General features: G+C 41.7%; 1 protein-coding gene across 2 annotated transcripts in view; it reads left to right on the forward strand.

Annotated features, from left to right (window-relative positions):
• LRMDA (leucine rich melanocyte differentiation associated) overlaps positions 1-20,282 on the forward strand; it is a 2,333,900-nt gene that overhangs the window by 557,762 nt on the left and 1,755,856 nt on the right. The gene's annotated exons all lie outside the window — the stretch shown is intronic.

Consider the following 20,282-nt stretch of genomic DNA (forward strand, 5'->3'; position numbering starts at 1 on the left):
CGCTACTTTATGGCATCAAAACTGCCACTAGACAAAAGTCAGATACTTTTGTAGCAGAACCAAAATCACAAGACTTGACTTTTTTATTGCTGCCGAAAAGCTGCAGTTGAAACGTGTCAGTGAAGTATGTGCATTGCTTTGAAGAAGCAAGCTGCAACTGCAAGAGAACTGGTGGTGAATATATATATATATATCACTTTTATATGTGGGTGTGGTTTTCCTGGGGGTCGATCGCAGCACTCAGGGAAACCACACACGCGTTGACAAAAGTGATTGATATATATATATATGTGTAGATATGTATATCTACATAGATATGTCTATATATATATATATATATATACATGTATATATATATATATATATATATATATATACATAGATCTATATATTTTTTAAATAGCTGAATGGTTTCCTTGGGGGCATGGATAAAACTATAAACCATAAAAAAAATATTGACCCCACAGGGGGTCGCCCTGCTCATGGGCGACCCCCTGTCAATTTCATTTTTTTTCACCATTATTTAAATATTTTATTAAAAAAATTGTAAATCCCTGGGTGGGCTGCGATCCCTGGTGTTTAGTGGGGTTTCATGGCCTTAAATCGCAGCTATGCTGCGAACGACGGTCAGAAAACCGGTTCAGAAAGGCCTCGTTTGAAAGGGGAGACACAAGGCCGCTTACTGCCCTGGTGGGGAAAACAGATAGTGACGTCAGCGTGCAGGGCAGGGGCAGAGACACCGAAGATTTTCCGTGTCTCCCAGGGGTTTTCTAAATAAAAAAAATCCTCCAGTGCAGCGCACTGGAGGATTTTTTTAACCCCCTCTCTGGTGTCGGTCACTTGTCGTGACTCGCACCAGGGAGGTAGTGTGGGCGTTGGCCAGTGGCCGACGCCCGCGCCCAAGAGGTTAAAGTGTATCATACATCTCATAAACTGCATATTATGCTGGAAATGCCACACAATATTTATATCAAGATCTCCAAAAGCCTGGGGATTTACATCAGTGTTATCAGCCCAAATGATGATGGGTGATATTGAATCAACTCTTATTTCTGTTTAACCAATATTTAATTTTTAAAATGGCCCCTTCCATAACTGTTCCATACCAGACATTTCTACAGTCAACACAATATTAGATATTCTAATTTCTATTTCAGCACACTCAATATTATATTATAAAACTCCATTGGAAATATTTGCCTCCATCAGCATCATTATTACCATGTAAAGGAGGAGTATGACATGCTTTAAACACCTTCACAAAAAGTCCCACTTTCCAACATTTATTACATTTTTTCTTGTGCTGGATATCCTGAACAGTTTCCCAAATGTGCCTTTGAACCACATTATTAGCAAACCCCCTCCCCCTATCCCCGTTTGCTTACTGAAAAGGGTTTCATGAAAAGGTCGTTACCTGAAAAATTCAAATCTGTGCAGAATCCCATACTTCCCTATGAGTCAATGTCCTTGAACAATGTTTGGACCGTTCAACTCCTTTAGACATAGTTATTGCCTCTCCCAATGTGGGTTTTGTAGAGCACAACGATTTCTCCTATATTTTCATTTAAAGCATAAAACAACAAGTGTTAACTGTATTACCAAAATCATATACTGCTGCTAAAATGTGCTGGTTTGCAAAATATTCATTCATCTCAGGCCTTCCTTGTTTCCTGGAAAAGAAATAAAATGTTCCACAACCACACATAGTTCTTCTTCGAGGTGGTTTTCAAGCCCAACAGTGGCTTCTCTAAATTCATTGCATATTTCGAAACTGTCATGGTTGAATTTCTGGAATTTAATCAAAAATCTCCTTTTCAGCAGCTGCTAAACACCCAAACAATAGTATTTTTTTTTATTGCAGGAACATATTTCTTCACATCTACAGCAATCAAGTCCATCTTGAATCCTCTCAAACATGTTTCCCTTAGTAAGTGGTTTCCCAGGGCTTTGTAAAAAAAAAGTCTTGGTTGCGCAAACTCCATATGGGGTTGACATTATATCAGATAACAGTTTTTACTTTATATTTTAATCCACTGGATTGTAACAAAGTAATCAAGCGTAGCTATTCTACTACCACTTCTCTATAAAGCTTGATGAGTCTGAATATCATAAAATTCAGCTCAGTAATTGTATTGGCGCACATATCCTTTGCAGCATGCACCACAAAAGCTAAGGTGAAAATATCTTTATACCCTTATCTCCAAGATGGTAATGATGGGCCTTTGAATCATCACCTTCAAATCATTTCAGGGTCTCTGCAAATATGCCCTTCACAAAATGCAGCAAGTGGTCCATTCTTTAGTCTCCATCTGCACAGCTCCAGACTTGTACTGCACTGTGCTAACTCCTCCCCACCTGCACTGCCAGGGAACAGCAGACCATTAAAAACAAAGAACAACTTGTTGCTGAAATTTGGCATGGACACCAGATGCATGACAGTGATGCCAGTAGCAAAGTAAATAAACTTTAGTCCATAAAATGGGCTTTCCCATCATACCATTCAGGTAGCTCTCAACACAGAAGCTGGCGCACTCCCTCGTGTGGAATTGTAAAAAGCTTAAAAATAAACGTTATATTAAAAACAATGAAATCAATCTCAATATGAATCAGGAACTCAGAAAAACCTCAAGTATAACACCTTGTTGTGGCAGTACAGCAAATACTCACCAACCAAATTCTTTCTCGGTGCCACCTGCTAAGTCTGACCATGCTAGAAAAAATGGTGACCCATTCTTAAGAAATATTTCTACCCCTGCAAGCTCCAGCGCATAATGCTTCAACAGCACATTAACAACTCAGTTCAAATCTAGTATAGATCCAGGTTTACATTTGAGAAACTGCCCTTGTTCTGTGTGCATGGAAGATCAAACTCTACGTTCTGATTAGCATAACAACCACAATGAACACAACAGAATTATACAAAGGAGCCTGTGGCCATTGCTGCAAGCAGACTAATCTGTCCTTCAAAGTGCAGATTGGGTGAAACCTGGAAATGTGGCTCACATCGTACTATACCCTGAGGCCATCCCACAGCCCCAGTCATAAAATGTCAACTGGGAAGGGTGCCTTAAGGAGGAGGATGGTAAGATGCACGCCATGATTTTAACCAGGACAAAAGTGCAGGGGGAAAAGGGCTGAAATGCCTCCCAGTTAAACAAAAAAAACCTGGGTGCAAATACCATCCCCATGTAACCCTCATCATCACACTCCTATAAACCCACTATAAGCCGTTCCACTGACCAAGGAAGAAACCTCCTGAATAGCCAATCACTCCAAACCTTTTAGCCCCTTGTCATCACAGAGGGTCCTGGGAGGAACCCTAAGGAAGTATGCCTCCAACACCCTTTTAGACTTCTGGTCTGTACTAGGTTTCAAGGATCAACTATGTGTAGTAAAGTCCCAGTTCCACAGTAGCACTTCCGTTTTTCATCACCCGTAGGCATACCTAAGGCAACCAATATATTTGCCCAGATCAACCCCACCACCCCACTAGCAGTGCTCACTTTCCAATGACTTATTGGATAGTACAACATTGTATGCTTGATGAGCTGCATCAGCCTCTCATAAAGCAGTCACTGTTCACTGTAGAGGAGCAGCTCACTGACAAAAGTCCTCTCCAAGAGAAAACCAACCCAGCCTTTGCACTCCTTCAAACAAATATCACACAGTGAATTTATTGATCTTGATCTAGTCAAAGCAAGCAGGCCTTCCAGTTACCTTTCTGACCTTTGTCCACCACACATCTTCAAGAATATTCTTTTATCTACCTCTGCAGCCACACCAATAAGAAGCATCATCAATAATTCTTTAACTACGGGAAACTTCCCTAAAGATCTTAAAATGGCATTCACATGGCCGGTATTAAAGAAAACAAACCTGTACCCTCATGACCCCAACAACTACAGACCAATTACAAATGCTCCTTTCCTGGGCAAACTGATAGAAAGAGCAGCTTTCGTCCCGATGTTACAATTCATTGAAGATAAGTCTATACTTTCAGACTACCAAACTGGACCTGACCTTTATTCAGCCTGACAGGCACTCTTCTTTCTGGGCAAAAGATGAGGGGGTGGGGCTTTCGCCCATTAGGATGGGCATTGGCTAACTACAGCTCCTACTCATGCTGAAACATCAGACTCACATTGGCATACATTAAAAGGTGGCTGGACGGCATCATGATGTGCCATTTGCCAAGCAAGTAACAGCTTTGACAGCCAGTATCATCTGGTTAGTTCCTGGCCCATTGCCTGGAATGACCAGGGATTGTTCAGCGTATCCTGAGTTTGAATTCTGCGTTTTGGAGCTACATCTTCAGTAAACAATGAAATATAAATTTATGCCACTTGACCAACCACTACTTTTGAAGGTAAAGCATTTTCTCCAAGTGTCTGAGTCTGTGCTGTGTCATAGCATCCTTCTTTTGGGCAAGGGCATCTATGGACTAGACCGGAAGACCTCCACAGTGGGACCTCAAAATATTTAAAGAAAAATCTGTATCTTTATCTTCTACTGCTAAACAACGCAGTCCATGTTAAGAGTGTTGCAATGTGCTGCCATGCAAGCTCTTAAAATAGGATATTCTGGGTTGGGATGTAATATGATGCAGACCAATATAGCCAGCACAGTTTTCCAGGCCTAGTCCACCTTTTCATGAGTCATCCACCAGCCGATCATCAGAGTTTTGAGGTTTATTGAGCCTGGATCATCAGGAGGGTATATGTGTAGGCTCTAAAAGCTTTTTGTGAGCTAGGCATTTTTGTTTTACTTTAGCAGTGAAGATTATGTTGTAGCATGTTGTGATTTGTGGACTCGCCGATACCCTTAGACACTCACTTGAGAGCAGGTGTCATGCATCCTTTGGTTTTCAGCTTATGTGGGCAGAGGAAGATTTACTTCAGAGGAAGAATCGGTCTAGGAACCTGGTCAAGGCCTTCATATTTGCCTTGGAGACTGCAGTCTCTTCTAACAGACCCTTTTGAATGACAGTGATTCAATAGGCTGTCTGTGGGATTACTAACCTAGACCCTAAAACTCTGCCAGCAAGCAAGAAAGAATGCTGTTATATCCAGGCAGAGCACCGTTGAGGGCTGTGATTGCACTCGGTCAGTCGCCTTGCAGTATAGGATCACTTCTATCAACTGGAATTCAGGTGAAGAGTTAATTCTTGATTAAAGTTTTGGCTTAGATAAATGATCCTTTCAATGTCATGACCACTGTGTTATGTATTTTTGCTTTCCAGTGAGCTAGGAGGGCAGAAATGGGGGCATTGTTGACACACTTGCTTGAGTCTCTGGGCACTTTTTAGGCAGTGGTTTTCCTTTCTGCCCCACTCGCTACGGGTTAATATGTGCCATGGGCCAGGTGAGCACTGTATTCAAAAGCCCCCTGGGCAACCCATGGATTGTTGACATTTTTGTTGTGGTTCTCAAGCACAATCTTGGCTGTGTAAGTCTCTTTGGTCTCACTGTGCAGTGGTGTAACATTAGCCCCCACATCTCCTGCAGTGCTCCAAGGGGCCCGCCCTCACCACAACTGGCACCGTGCACAGGCAGCTGGGCCATGGTCTGAGAGCTTCTGACTGGGTCTGGCGGGGTCTCCATGAACTTTGCAGGGTGGCCTCCCTAGGTCATGTTACCCCATCGTCACTATGACTATTTAGTCAGAAGGCAGCATTGTATGGGATAAGGTTGAAGTAGGGTGAATAATGTTAGGGTGCTCCCAACAGTTATTTCGACCAACACTCAAAAGAATACTTCTCATACATCCACCACAGCACAGATATACTGCATCGATTTCACAGTGCACTTGGCATAACTTGCCACCAAAACAGGCCACACACAAACATTCAAAACAGTTAAAACACGCTACCTACCCAGCAAGATTACTCTTTCAGACCACGCCTCTCAGACACCACAATAATACACCCTCGATTCATTTAATAAGACCGTAAACATACAACCCAGAAACGAAAGAGAGCACAATTCTCAAATCGTGTCATTATAGAATGACCCATATTCTGATCCGCAAAGAAGCATGGGCTTGTGTGGAAGGCACCTCAGACTACCTCAAGTGGGGCTGTGGGCAAACTAATAGCAGACTGTGCAGTATCAATGTCTCGAACATTCGAAATAACTTTCTAAAGTACAAACTTTTTTTAAATAAGCACCGTGCTCAATTTAACAGAGAGAAAGAAGGAAGTTATTTAGCAAGTTCTACTTTGAATTAAATTTACATTTATTTTGCCATCTGATTTATGGTAAAGACCACATTTGCAGGTAAAATTTTATACTGCCTTACAAAATCAACAAAAATGTGTTTAGCGCAGGTCTTCTTATAGTTTAACCCAAATAAACATACTTGGTTATAGCGTTTCCTATTTCTATTTTGGTGTTTTCATAGAGAGAGAAAGAGAGAACTTTCATTGAGAACTCTGCCTCTTCTGTGCATCCTTTTATTTATTAACAAACAGAACTCATCTGTTGCTAATATTTTCTGGCCTGTTATATTTTACAGTAGTTAAGCAGTATGTATCCATGATCAATGTACCAACCAAGGGGAAATTGTTTCCATAATTTTACAAAGTTTAGAGTAGAATCACAAAGCCAAGGGAAATCTGTCATTGTGTTGTATAAATATGTTTAGATTTAATTTAGGATCTGGAATACTTCCTTGCTTGTGTACTTCAGCGTAATCTGTGTTTTAAATCAGGTTTACTTGTGTGTTTTTATTCTAAATTGGGTGTTATAAATCAAGAGTGGTTGCTGGATATAGCACACCAGAGGCTTTCTTATACATTTTAATGTTGCATAAGTCAGAAATAACCGTGGTTCAGCAATAAAATTGCAAATGCAAGCGAAAGTGAATTTTTTTCCAAATTTTAACTAGGTTGCATTTATTTAGTAAACTCGAGCAATAATTTACAGTTTAATGGAGTTTTTCCTGTGAGACTGAACCACATTAAACCTGTTTCACCCGGGAGAAACGCTGCACCAAAATGCGGGTGACCAGAAAGATGATTGAAGATGATAAAGCAACGTGCAGCACTGCATTTTCACGACCTAGCAGAGACATAGCTAAGCTGCCAACCTTCTCCTGGTCTTTGGAATAAAAAGGACTCGCAGATTCTGATCAACTACATACTCATTTAGAAGCACTTGCCATCAATTCTGTCTTAACTACAAGAATGTTGGGGTGTATTTGAGGGTGAAACAAATTGTCAAAAACTTAATTCGTTGAAATATTTCCTACTTTTTTTTTTTTTACTCTGACTTTTTCAATAAATGGTTTCCCATGCTGTCAAAATCCCACAATGCAGGAAAAACTAGAGAAGAGGGTTGATTTTGTGCTTCAACATAGAAAACTGCCTGTTTCTGTTTGGGCGCCATGTGTTGTGCCCTTTCTCAGTTCTGATATGCAATCAGAACTAAACTTACAGAGCTTTGCAAAAAGATTCAAACGGATTCAATGGAGAGGGGTCGTTTGACCTTTGAGGGAGACAAAGGCACAATGATATCAGCAAACTGGGGATATGAGAATGCCACTAGGAACATATATTTGTTGAACAAAATGATGCCTAAATCCAAAGCAGTGACCTGAGACTCAATTCATCTCCCTGCCAGATGTTAAAAGACTACGCAGCGCCTACAAGGAATATCCGGAAGCAGGGTGGGAAGGCATGTAGGAAGCCACACAGCCCCTACGTGGGTGGACACTGCTGTCGCTTGTAGCTGCACACCTGAATACAGCCAGAGGAATAAATAAAGGAGAGTGGGACCTCTCACAGCCCACTCTCCGACATAACACTAGTTTCTCTATCAGGGCCTGAAGGGAGCCAACATGAGTTGTGAAGTAGCCTCTTCACAAAAACCACCCAGACGTTGATTAGTTTATTTGTAATTGCTGCTGCTTTAAAGAATTAAGAGCACTGTCTGCCATAGGAGAAACAACCATTGACAAAGCCAATGGGTCTCTACTTTTGGACCTTTTGTCTATGACAGTGGTTTTTACGATTCCGAACGCCATCCCCCGATGCTTTGCCACATGGTTAAATATATATTTTTTAAGCTTTTGATGCAGCAGCCTGTGCCAGTGTGTAGGCATGCGCATCATACATATATGTCAGCAAATGACGAAAGGGAAAAAAAGGACAGGGGTCTTCATTTTGTTACCGATCCAAGTTGTATCTGTGACTAAATAGAAAAAAACACAGAAAAGTGTTAATTTAAAAATAAAACAGGGGTTGGGACCAACCAGGGGCTGAGAAAAGACCCAGGTTAGTGCAGGTAGGAGGGTTAAGCAAAATAGGGGGCTCAGGTTGGGGGTGGAAGCCACATGGAGGCTGAAGGCAGGTTTATAAAGCAGATGGGATAAACAACACAAGGGTGAGGAAGCAATTCTGGACATGTGGGGTGGAAGCTAAACAGGAGATGAGAGCAAAAGTAGGTTGGGGAGAGGATAAAGAAAAGAAACACAGCTTGTGCAGGTGGGGTATCAAATGGGTGGAAAATAGCAAATGGGAGCTGGTGGGTGAAAGCACATGGGTGAGAGGGCAACCAGCCCTAGAGAAGTTGGAGAGATGCACTTGAGCAGGACAGAGGAACATGATAGAGGGACAGAGCGAAGCAAAAAAGGGAAACAGCAAAAAAACACATGCACTCTTGCAGAGTTCCTAGACAAAAATTACACCGTGAAAAAACCAACAGTGAAAAGACAGTGGTTCGTTCATCAGTGATGGCTAGCTGGACTCATGTAGTGGGACGCGATGATGCCAAACTCACCATAAATGTGGCTCCCCCGGTGTCGATGAGCAGGAATGGAAGGACTTCCTTCCTACTCAGTGGAACAGGTGTCCAACCAACCCTGGATCTGCTCTCATGCTGTTTTCAGTGCTCATTTTGAGGATGGAAGCCTGTGGCAGAAATCACCTGGCTGTTTGACAGCTATGGGATTGCTGGGTCTAGAGTGCGCATATCGTGTTGGCCATAACAAGACAGCCGGCCAACCCGACGTGCACTGAAAGGGGCAGAAGTCATCCTGCAATTACAGGATTCAGCCCTGCCCTCGCGCTCATGCTGTGCACAGCACGAGCTGGTGGCAAAATAAAATGGCATTATTATGTAATTTTATTTATTTTATGCTTGCCTGCTGCACGCACAGCAAGTGGGATGACACTGCTCTGCTCTTCAGGGGGGAATCGCCCCGACGTCTGATGTTCATGCGCCAAGGCCCGGACAAATACGAGGAGAAAGAAAGCCCACATAGCTTGCGAGTAAGAAGCAAAAGAGAGTGACAAAGAAGCTAAGCAATGGGTGTAGGGTGACCACCTGTCCGTAAAGTTCATGGACTGCCCATAATTTCACCCTGCCGTCCGTTGTCCGTGATGAAGGGCTTAACGGACTGCATTTGCCCGTAATTTTAGCCTTTCAACTAAAGGACAACGGACGGCATGGTGAAATTACGGGCAGATTCGTTTCCCCAGCTGGAGTATAAGGCAGGGGGTCTCCTGTGCTCTGAGGGAGGTGAGACAGACAGATAAGAAAAGACGTTCTTGCCAGGATGTCTCCTTCCCTACAGAAATTCAAATGTGCGCAACTGGTAAATCTGCAAATGTTAAGGGGCATTGACTTTAATTCAAAGAGTCACTTGAAGCTTTCTGATGTCAGAGATATTTTCCTTTAGAGAGGTACTGTGATGGTGTTCCAAGGTGAGATGTGGAGTGTGGTTTTAATGGAGTGTTATAAAAAAAATGTTAGTTCTAGGTATAAACTATATATTATTCAAATGTGTATTTGAGAAGCACTTTTTTTATTTAACCAAAATGTATTTGCGCATTTTGTAGCAGCCCATATTATGATGTAATTGTATTTGTATAGCGCTTACTACCCCTGACGAGGCGTCAAATGCATGTTTAAAATAAGGACTTACATATTCACAGTTCTTTCAGGGACCTCGCTACCTCATAGTACTAACAAACATTGGCAAAGCCAATAGGTCTCGGTTCGCAAGAGTTATTGGCTTTACCAATGTATTTTAGCCATGTTACACACCAGAGTGGCTGCTGTTCATGGTTAAAAGTTAGTGGCATAATGGTGTAGAGTGGCATAGGAGCAGTAACTTAGAGCCCAGTGGTGCAGAGTACAGTGCAGTGGGGTACAGTGCAGGTGTTTAGAGTGCATTGGCGTAGAATGCAGTGGTTTAGAGTGCAGTGGCGTGGGGCAGAGTAGAGAGGGATAGAGTGCAGTGGAATAGAATGGCATACAATAGAGTGGCAGAGTGCTGTAATGTAGAGTGGTGCAGTGGCATAGAGTGCAGAGTAGACTTGTGTAGCAGAGAGTGCAGTGACGTAGAGTGGAGTAATGTAGAGTGGTGTAGTGCAGAGAAGAGTATAGTGCTGTTGAGTGCAGCTGCGTAGAGTGGAGTGATGTAGAGTAGAGTGGCATAGAGTGCACTGGCATAGAATGCAGTAGTACAGATTAGATTGATGTACAGTACAGTGGCGGAGAGTACAATGTTGCGGAGTAGAGTGTCAGTGCAGTGATGTAGAGTGGCAGAGAGAGCAGTGGCGTAGAGTACAATGGTGAAGAGTAGAGGGCAGTGGCGTACAGTGCAATTGTTTAGAGTGCATTGATGCAGAGTGCAGTGGCATAGAGTAGCATTGAGTGCAGTGGAGTAGAGTGGCAGAGAGTGCAGTAATGCAGAGTGGTGCTGTGTCAGAGTGCAGAGTATACTCACGTTGCATAGAGTGCAGTGGCGCAGAGTGGAGTATTGTAGAGTGATGCAGTGCAGAGTAGAGAATAGTTAGAGTGCAGTGGCGTAGAGTGCAGTGATGGAAAGTGCAGTGGTATAGAGTGCAGAGGCATAGAATGCAGTAGTACAGAGTAGAGTGATGTAGAGTGCAATCTTGCAGAGTAGAGTGTCAGTGCAGTGGTGTAGAGTGGTACAGAGAACAGTGGCATAGAGTACAGTGGTACAGAGTAAAGGGCATGGCATACAGTGCAGTTGTTTAGAGTGCACTGGCGTAGAGTGCAGTGGCATAGAGTGGCATGGGGCAGAGTATAGTGGCATAGAGTGCAGTGGAATAGTGTGTACTGGTGCAGAATATAGTAGACAGAGTAGAGTATAGTGGCGGCCCGTGCAGTGTTGCAAAGTAGAGTGTCAGTGCAGTGGTATAGAGTGGTACAGAGAACAATGGCATAGAATACAGTGGTGCAGAGTAAAGGGCAGTGGCATACAGTGCAGTTTAAAGTGCACTGGTGTAGAGTGCAGTGGCATGGGACAGAGTAAAGTGGCATAGAGTGCAGTGGAATAAAGTGTATTGGTGCAGAATGTAGTAGTAAAGAGTAGAGTGGTGTAGAGTATAGTGGAGGCCAGTGCAGTGTTGCAGAGTAGAGTGTCAGAGTGCAGTGGCGTGGAGTGCATTGAACTACGGTGCACTGGTCAGAGTGGCATAGAGTGCAGTGGCATAGAATAGATTGTTTCAGAGTAGAGTGCAGTTGCATAAAGTGGAGAGGTGCAGGGTAGAGTCTAGTGGCATGGTATGCAGTGGCACAGAGTGCAGTGACGTAAAGTAGATTGTTGCACAGTAGAGTGAAGTGGCTTAGAGTGGAGAGGTGCAGGGTAGAGTGGAGTTGTGTAGAGTAGCATAGTGTGTGATGGCATACAGTAAAGTGGTGCAGAGTGCCTGTGGCATAGAGTGCAGAGGTGCACAGTAGATTAGAGTGACGATCAGTGTATTGATGTAGAGTGCAGGGGCATAGAGTTGAGTGTTACAGAGTAAAGTGCACTAGCATAGAGGGTATTAGCTTAGAGTACTGTGGCGTACAGTGCAGTGTTGCAGAGTGGCATAGAGTGGGGTTGTGCGGACTAGATTGGTGTTGCCTATACTGGAGTGGTATAGCGTGCAGAGACGCAGAGCTCAGTGGTATAAAGAGGTATAAAAGTGCATTGGCATAGAGTAGAGTGGTACAGAGTAGAGTAGAGAGGCATAGTGTGAAGTAGCATAGAGTGCAGTGGCATAATGTGGAGTGATTCAGAATGGAGAAGAGTGCAGTGCAGTGGCATGAAGTGGTGTAAAGTGGAGTGATGAAGAATAGGGTGCAGTGGGCTGGAGTGTTGCAGAGCAGAGTGGAGGGGAGTATGAATGGTGTGGTAACAAACTGCCATTACAGGCAACACTTTTTTTTATTGAAATGACCATTACATTGTACAGACATACAGTTTTTCAAATCAAACAATACTGTGCACAGACGATGTTGTGTGAAAATTGCATTACCTAATGCAATAATTTGTTTTAATCATATAAAGGTATATATTTCCAGCACAGTCCAGAATTAACACAAATGTGCTTGGTTTGTACTCCTAATTCTGATATATCCTGAAGTTTATTTAATTATTTAAATGTTTTCGTGTGATAGAAAAAAACGATTTCCTAATCCCAGTATCCAGCAAGATTGTCGCATAAATCCTCTCACTTTGAAGTCAGAGAAAGAAAAGTAAACAGTAAGTTCCCACCAAAGACACAGCCTGACATTTGACTTTTTACTTTGAATGCACAGCAAATGTGATGAGATATGAACAAGATTTACAGGCCTGTTTATAGAAAGGGAGCACTCGTAAGGATAGTGTAAATAAGGTTTGAGCAAGGGAAGGGACTAACTCAAGCTGCATAGCCTAAAACAAATAAAGCCAGCTAATTGAAAGCAACAAAATGTGAGTTACAAACCACAAAGCCATTGGCAAGCAACGGGCAGAATGCATTCCCAAGGAAGCTCTATGAATGTACTTAAAGTGACTGCCGTAGGATACTTTGTAGGGAAAGTCCAATATTTTAGTCCAGTCCATATCTTGCAGAGGTTTGGCCACAACAATCACCCAGGTAGTATGACGAGAAGACCTGGAGTGGTTTCCATGTTGCTGAAAAAGTCTATACACCCAGGCTATCAGTTTGCCACCAGTTCCTATGGTGTAGAGCAGGGTTCTGCAAAGTCGGTCCTGGGGAGCCGGGTCAATGCCAGGTTTTTAGCATATCCACATTTAGAAAAAAGATGTTTCAGAAATCTGCATTTATGTAAATGTGGATATGCTAAAAACCTGGCATGGACCCAGCTCTCCAGGACCAACTTTGCAGAACCCTGGTGTGGAGCTTCTGGCACACCTCTTGTAGGGTTAGTGCTAGGTGGCAGACATGAAACAGGGCATTTAATTATTATTTAAGGTGGTTGTAAGTAAGAAGTTGACTGGGGTGAAGATGGTGGTCTGCCACAAGGGTTTGGAAATTTAGTAGCTCGCCATCCAGAAACAAATCCCCCAATTTTAAGATACCTGCAGCATGCCACTGATTGAGTTGCTCTGAGCACAGCGGTCCTGTGCGAGTGGGAAGGCTTAGAAGAGATAGTGCACAGGGTTTCTTCGTATCAGTGAGTTTACAAGTTCTACCAAGGCAAGAGAAAGCTGTGCACAATAACCCCAGATGGTGATCCGTAGAATGGTCAGTAGGAAACAGAGAGCAGTGCAGTAAGCCATCCTTAAAAGTATTTACTGATAAACCCCATCTCATGCAGGGAGGTGGGCAGAAAGCCAGCAAGCCACCCATTGGACTTGTGCAGCTGAATAATAGCATTCTAAGCCCAGAAGACCTACTCCACCCTCAGTCACAGCTAGCTTTAGAGTTGAAAGAACTACCCGACGGCAGCGCAGCGACCAAATCGGATGTGTGGCATGTCTGAAGAAAGAATGAAGGACGAGCAGGAGAAGGTTTGTAAAATAATACTATCACTGGGGTAGCACAACATCTTCATAGTGCCACGTGGCCCAATACAGAAAGCAGAAGAGAAGACCAAAAAGAAAACTGGGTTTGGAGGGACCGTGACGCTCTGCCGAGATTTCCATCCTGCAAATCAGTGGGATAATGGGAGGTATTAATCACTAGGTATCAAAAGGTAACTGTTCCCACTTCAATCTGAGATCTAATTGTTTATAAAGGGTAAAACAGTGCCCTGTGTTAAAGAAACACAAATTACAATGTTAAAATTTTTACTTTTTGTTTGTGCAAATATTTTGAAGATTCTGTATGTACTTGACACTTAGGGATAACCCAGATCACTAGTTTGACTTTTGCTCAATTTAAATACAATTTAAAGACATGGACAAAGCGGGCAATTGCCTTGCACAACCTTGCAAGCGGTCTGGCCCCTGCTCACCCTTCACAAGCACGAACAGCAGACCATTGCACCAGAAGAGTTTACCAAAAGTGGATGGGTGTTGCTTGCTCAACCACTTGAGAATGCCTCTTCTGTTTGTCTCCTGTGTGCAGAGACAACTCCCCAGGTACCCAATACCTTCTGATAGTCTTGTAGGACCCATCATGTCTGATTTTAGGAACTGTCCCACCTTGTTCTTCTCTTCTTTATTTATCCAGTTATTAGCAACAACCCTTTGAATCACTTGCCATGGATCTCCCATTTGATCTCAATTTCGTCCTCTTCTTTTATTATCTTTGATTGGTAGTCCTGGCTCCCATTACCGACATAAATGTAGAGTCCCAGACATACACTCTAGTGCTGTGAGGCTACAGACAAGTTGTGGGTACCTCACATCCTGACATTAGGGGTGAGACTGTTGTCTACACCATCTTTCCTGCCTCATTACATTATTTTTAGGTTGAAAGTCCGTGGGCGGTTGGGGTGAGCCAGATGTTTTTGTTCAATTTGTTTAAATTAGCACAAGGTTAATTACCTTGATGTTTCCCAAACTGTTTTCCAGGGGTTTTAAAATGTTCAGAAACATAATAAATATTTTGCTGTTTGTTTCTCTTCAAGAAAGATTGGGTAGGGGTGATGGCCTTGACGCAGTTCTGAAGGGCATTAATTTACTACTGAACAAGAATGTAATGTGACACCTGAATGTAGCATACCAGGAGGCAATCACAAATAGACCACAGTGAATAAATAGTGCTATGTTGAAAAAAAAGAGTTAAAAATGCACTGACAACATAGTGAGGCATGGCCTTTCTTTGGTGTGTCTGTAAAACTGATGTTTGTTCTTGAATTTTTGTCCTGAATTTTTTACAGTCATGTCCAGAATGTGCCTCAATGCCAGGTGGTCACCCTAAATGGGTGGGCTTTAAGCTCTCTCTAAAATATGGGTGTACCTCACAATACATTAGGGGAGACCGGAAAACACAACTGAGCAGCATAATTTGGCTGAAATACAGCAGCATTGCCTTGAGAGAGGTTGTGGCATAAGCGCCATAGCTGCCGATCTTGGAGCTGAGGAAACAGGTTCGAGTCTCGGGGTCGACTCAACATCAACCCCAGTGCCTACCAAAATGAATGAATGTGTCAGTACGGGCGCTTCTGTAAAGCGCTCCAATAGCCTCGGGTCGAGGCTTTGCTATATAAAACCAAAAAAATGCAGCAGCTTTCCTTAGCCATGTAATATGTTCATTCTTATACATGTTTGTGGTGCACACAGGGGTGCGCGCGCTCGCTGCCGCTTGACACTGCAAGTGTGCACCGTGGCTTTGTTTAACCGTGCCTTGGGAGCGGTGAACCACGGGCAGGGGGGCGCGTGATGTTGATTAATGGGCGCGCCAGGGTGAGAGACTCCGGGGCCGGCCAGTAGGTCCATCCTGGCTGCGCGTGATGGTGATTGGCTTTGTCCTGTGCGGCTGCGCTGGGAGAGCGGACATTAAGATTAAGTGATGCTGTCGTGTCGAGGAGAGCTGCACTGCATCATTCCAGGAAGAGACAGCTGTGGTGGCTAATCCCTCATCGCCAGGGGAGTGCTGCCAGCCGAAAGATATACAACCAAAGATAACCCTCCATAACTTGTGCTAAAGATCAGAAAACTTTGAATTCACATCCATCTGCTTAGTCTAGGGTAAAGATGAAAGATAGACAGAATGAAAATACGTCCCTGTGGGATAAATCTCAGCGACAAGGCAGGAGTTAAACTTTTACAGAATTGCAACGTGATGATCCTCTCGTTTTATTATCTTTTAATTCCTCCTTGGTTTGAAGCAGACTCCTCGAGTAGCATCTGTTTCTGAGGCTCCAAGCACATTTTGCAAGAATGACACACTTCTGTAATCGACACAGACATGTCAGGCTTCTGTATCTAATTCGTTTCTTATGCAGACTGGCGTTTATGTTTGCACCAGTTTCAGTTACCTGACACTGGAAAGCACTTGTTGGTTTTGTGAGGTATTCTTCAAACCCCCTGCATACTGCCTTTGCTAGGGGAGCGAGATGGTGACCATGTGCACCCCCTGCTTCCATCCACTGTACTTCCCTCCAGCCATCATACTATGCCACGAATCCAGAAAAGAAGGACCACGGTAAACTAATCCAGTGCCAAAGAAAGGGGTTGGCCTTTGGTGGGCTGACCTGTAGGCAAATGCGTAATGTTATCCATTTGTGGGCACAAACTACACTGTTTCGGCCTTTAATTTCAGAAACACGTACAGGGAGATAGCTGGGTGAGATCTTAAACAAAGCAGAGTACCCCCCTACCACCACACGTTATTAGGCTATTGCAAGTTACTAAGGAGTTTTGTGGCCACATAGAGGAACAAGACCAAAGGCCAATTTCCTTTTATAAGGGCTTGGAACTCCGAGGTGACCTGCAGCATCCTTATATTGTACAGCAGGAGTTACTTTAATCCTTATAATACATCTCAAACTAAATGCCTCCAAAACAGAAATACGCATATGTTGTGACTGGAAAAATTATGACCCACTGTGCGCCTGGCCTGACGATCTCGGACCACCTTTTCATTTATGCGGGGAAGTTAAAAACCTTGGAATTACCATGGACTCCAAGTTAACAATGAATGCCCAAGTGGACAAATTAGCACAAACAAGCTTCATCACCTTGAAGAATCTAAGAGGCATCTTCCCCCACCTCGGATTTCCACACTAGGGGCAGGCTACTATCTTGCTTGTACCATCCAAACTAGATTATGGCAATGGCCTCTACCATGGATCATCTCTATCTAATATTAAAAAACTACAACGTATTCAGAACTCCGCTGCCAAGCTTCTATTACATGTAAAGCCACAAGCCCACATCTCACCTGCCTTGAGAACACTACACTGGTTACCCGTTGCCAGAAGATGCACCTTCAAGCTGCTTTGTATCACCCACAAAGCTATACATGGGACAGGACCACTCTTTGTCAGAAACAAAATAACCAAATACATTCAACAAAGAAACCTCAGCTCAAGATTGGCACCCCGTCTTAGAACACCACCATACAAGAAAAAGACTGTAGGTGGTACAGGTACATCCTTCTCCGTTCAAGCAGCCAAACTATGGAATTCATTACCCCCAAATATAAGATCCACAGATAACTTCTATTGTCTTCAGAAGACTACTCAAGAGTTGGCTCTTTCCTTCATAACCACCATATTCAAACAGCTATGGACTGCATATCCCTGTGTTGATAAATATTTTTAATCTGATTGTGTATATTCTAGATATGTATAGTTCCTTAGGACATATGTATCGCTACTATGTCATAACAATAAATCACTCATACTCTTTAAACCTGTTTAACTTATGTATATTTACTCACAATTTAAATATGTATGTATATATATATATATATATATATATATATATATGTATGTGTATGTATGTATGTGTATGTGTGTATATATATATATATATATATATGTTTTTGTGTATGTTATTCTATGCTTAACATGTTCATAGGTCATAGCATTGCTCCTAGATAAGTTGCTATATTATATACTTTTGAATCCCGGCTCTCATTTAATATCACACACATCAAATGTTTTATTATCATAGGCATTTGTCTATTCAAAAATAAAGTAAAGATAAATGTTAGAAAAGTACACTTATTAATTAACTTCAAATATTACAAATCTTGAAAGTCTGTGTTTATACAATACTACTTTTCGTCTCATATTATAACCATTATTATATTCATTGAATAATATATCTATTTACATATCTATTTATTTATTACTGTAGTCCTACTGTATTAGAGAAAAATTCAATACAAATAAAATAAAATCTATAAATAAAATTCAAATTATAAATAAGTAAATTAAAATAATATGAATAACGAATAAATTAAATTAAAATGATTAAAAATGTGTGTGTGTGTGTATATATATACACAAATACATTTTTTTATAAATAATAAAATATTATATTTGTACTCTCTTGTAAGCTTTACTTTGTCGGCCGTCACCATGTTGTCTCTATCAATCTGTCCTCCTTCCCCACTCTGACTCATCCCAAACCCATTCTACTACTTTAATCTCCTAAATAACCCTGCCTAAGCTCTTCCCTCCTCTTCCACATGTAACTCACCCAAACCTCAGTTTACTACTCTGAGCTCCTAAACAACTCTACTAAATACTCCTTCATTTAGCTCACCTCTAACTCATCCAAACCCCCTCCTACTACTATGATCTCCCTAACCCTTTCCACAGACTCTTCCCTCCTCCATCCCCCCTTTTTTCATCCCAAGCCTCATTCTATTACTATAAACTCCCAATTAACACTTCTGGATTCTTCCCTCCTCTACCCCTCCATTACTCCAGTCAATCCAACTAACAAACTCACATGTCCGCGGCACAAAGTAACTCATAATAATACTAAAACTGTACTCATTTTTCCATATACTAATTCACCACTAATTACTTTTGGGTTCCGGAGTAGCGTGCTACTGCCGAAAAGCGATTCAACGCCTCGTCAGGGGTAGTTAGAGCTATATAAATACTATTACAATACAATACAATGGTCACATCATCACCGTTGCCCAAAAAAATAAAAAAAATCTTAAATAGTTGGAGTAGGAAAAAGATGTTTGTGAACATGAAGACTAAATGTAGAATCACGACTGAAAAATTAAACATAAAAACAAGCATTTACATATTTGTTGAAAAAATAGATTAAAATCAGTTGGATACAATAGGATTAAAAAAAAAACTCTGTAACTCAGAATGTGTAGAGGCATGCAGAGAGATGAAATCTTTGTATAATAACCTAAATTGTGGGAAAGATAAACATACTGCCCATAAATATATCTTTTCCGATTATCTTTGTTCATCTAGAAAAATGGAGCAGAGAAGGAAAAGTCGGGTTTTGTTTTATGTTTTTTTTTAAACTGCAGCTTTTATCATGCTCTGTGTTCTCTTTCCTCTCTTGCTTCAGGCAGCAGGAATTGTGACATCAGAACTCAATGGTAATACCTTATTACAGTTGAGCAGCTACGTCATTTCTTTATTACAGACGGCCAGCGATATCACAGATCGTCTGTTATAAGGAATTTAGAGACCAACATTTATACAGCAATTGCAGTCTTCCATGTATTATCAATATATGATTCATGGGAGCCAGTTTTATTTTCTTATTACATGCGTCTTGTGAGGTTTCCAGCCACCTGTAATAAAGAAATGATGCTGAACTGTAATAAGTTATTACAGTTGACTTCTGAAATCACAGTGCAAAATACACACAATTTGATCGTTCAGAAGTAAGGCAAAATAATGTAAAAATCACACATAACTACATGACATGCAAATTCAAGATTTTGTGAATATTTCAGCACAGAATGTATTCTTGCATCAATTTTTGGCACAAGAACTTATTTAAATAAAAGCACCTCGAACAACAACTGCTCACTTTCTGTTGTCCCGTGGGTTCCCTATAATTTCTTTTCGCAAATGCAATGTAATTATAGAAAATGGCATAATTTTAGGAATTTCGTGGAACATATGTAACAAGAAATTCCCCAAATGGCAACAATTACACCAGCATAATTTAAATTTCACCCAGGCCTAGTCACAATGCCAGGTGCCAGAGCTGGCAGCCAGTTTGAAAGGCAGGTCACGGAGCATCATGACAGCAGCAGTTAAAACAAGGAAAGGGAAACTGTCTTTTCATTTTTTCCTTCTTTTGATATGTTTTTCTTAAAAGAAAACTGATAAGCAAAAATATTTTTAAAAAGTGGGGAAAAAGGTCTATTTTGTGCAGGCTTTAGATAATTATATGAAAGATAGAATATGCATGTTTCTACACATTCTGAGCAACAGCTTTTTAAAATCTGACTTTCTACCAATTCTAATATATTTTTGCAGCCAGAAACTAAATGTGCTTGTTGTGGTTAATTTTGCGCTATCGATTCTACTTTTATTGTTCATGAGTGCAAACTTACCACCTCTTGCATGTGAAAGACCACGCGCCATGTGTATAAATAGTTTACAGTAAGGGTAAGATCCAGATAGTGAACACAGGTGGGTCTCCAC

This window comes from Pleurodeles waltl, chromosome 6 (assembly GCF_031143425.1).
Source record: "Pleurodeles waltl isolate 20211129_DDA chromosome 6, aPleWal1.hap1.20221129, whole genome shotgun sequence".
NCBI classification, from domain to species: domain Eukaryota; kingdom Metazoa; phylum Chordata; class Amphibia; order Caudata; family Salamandridae; genus Pleurodeles; species Pleurodeles waltl.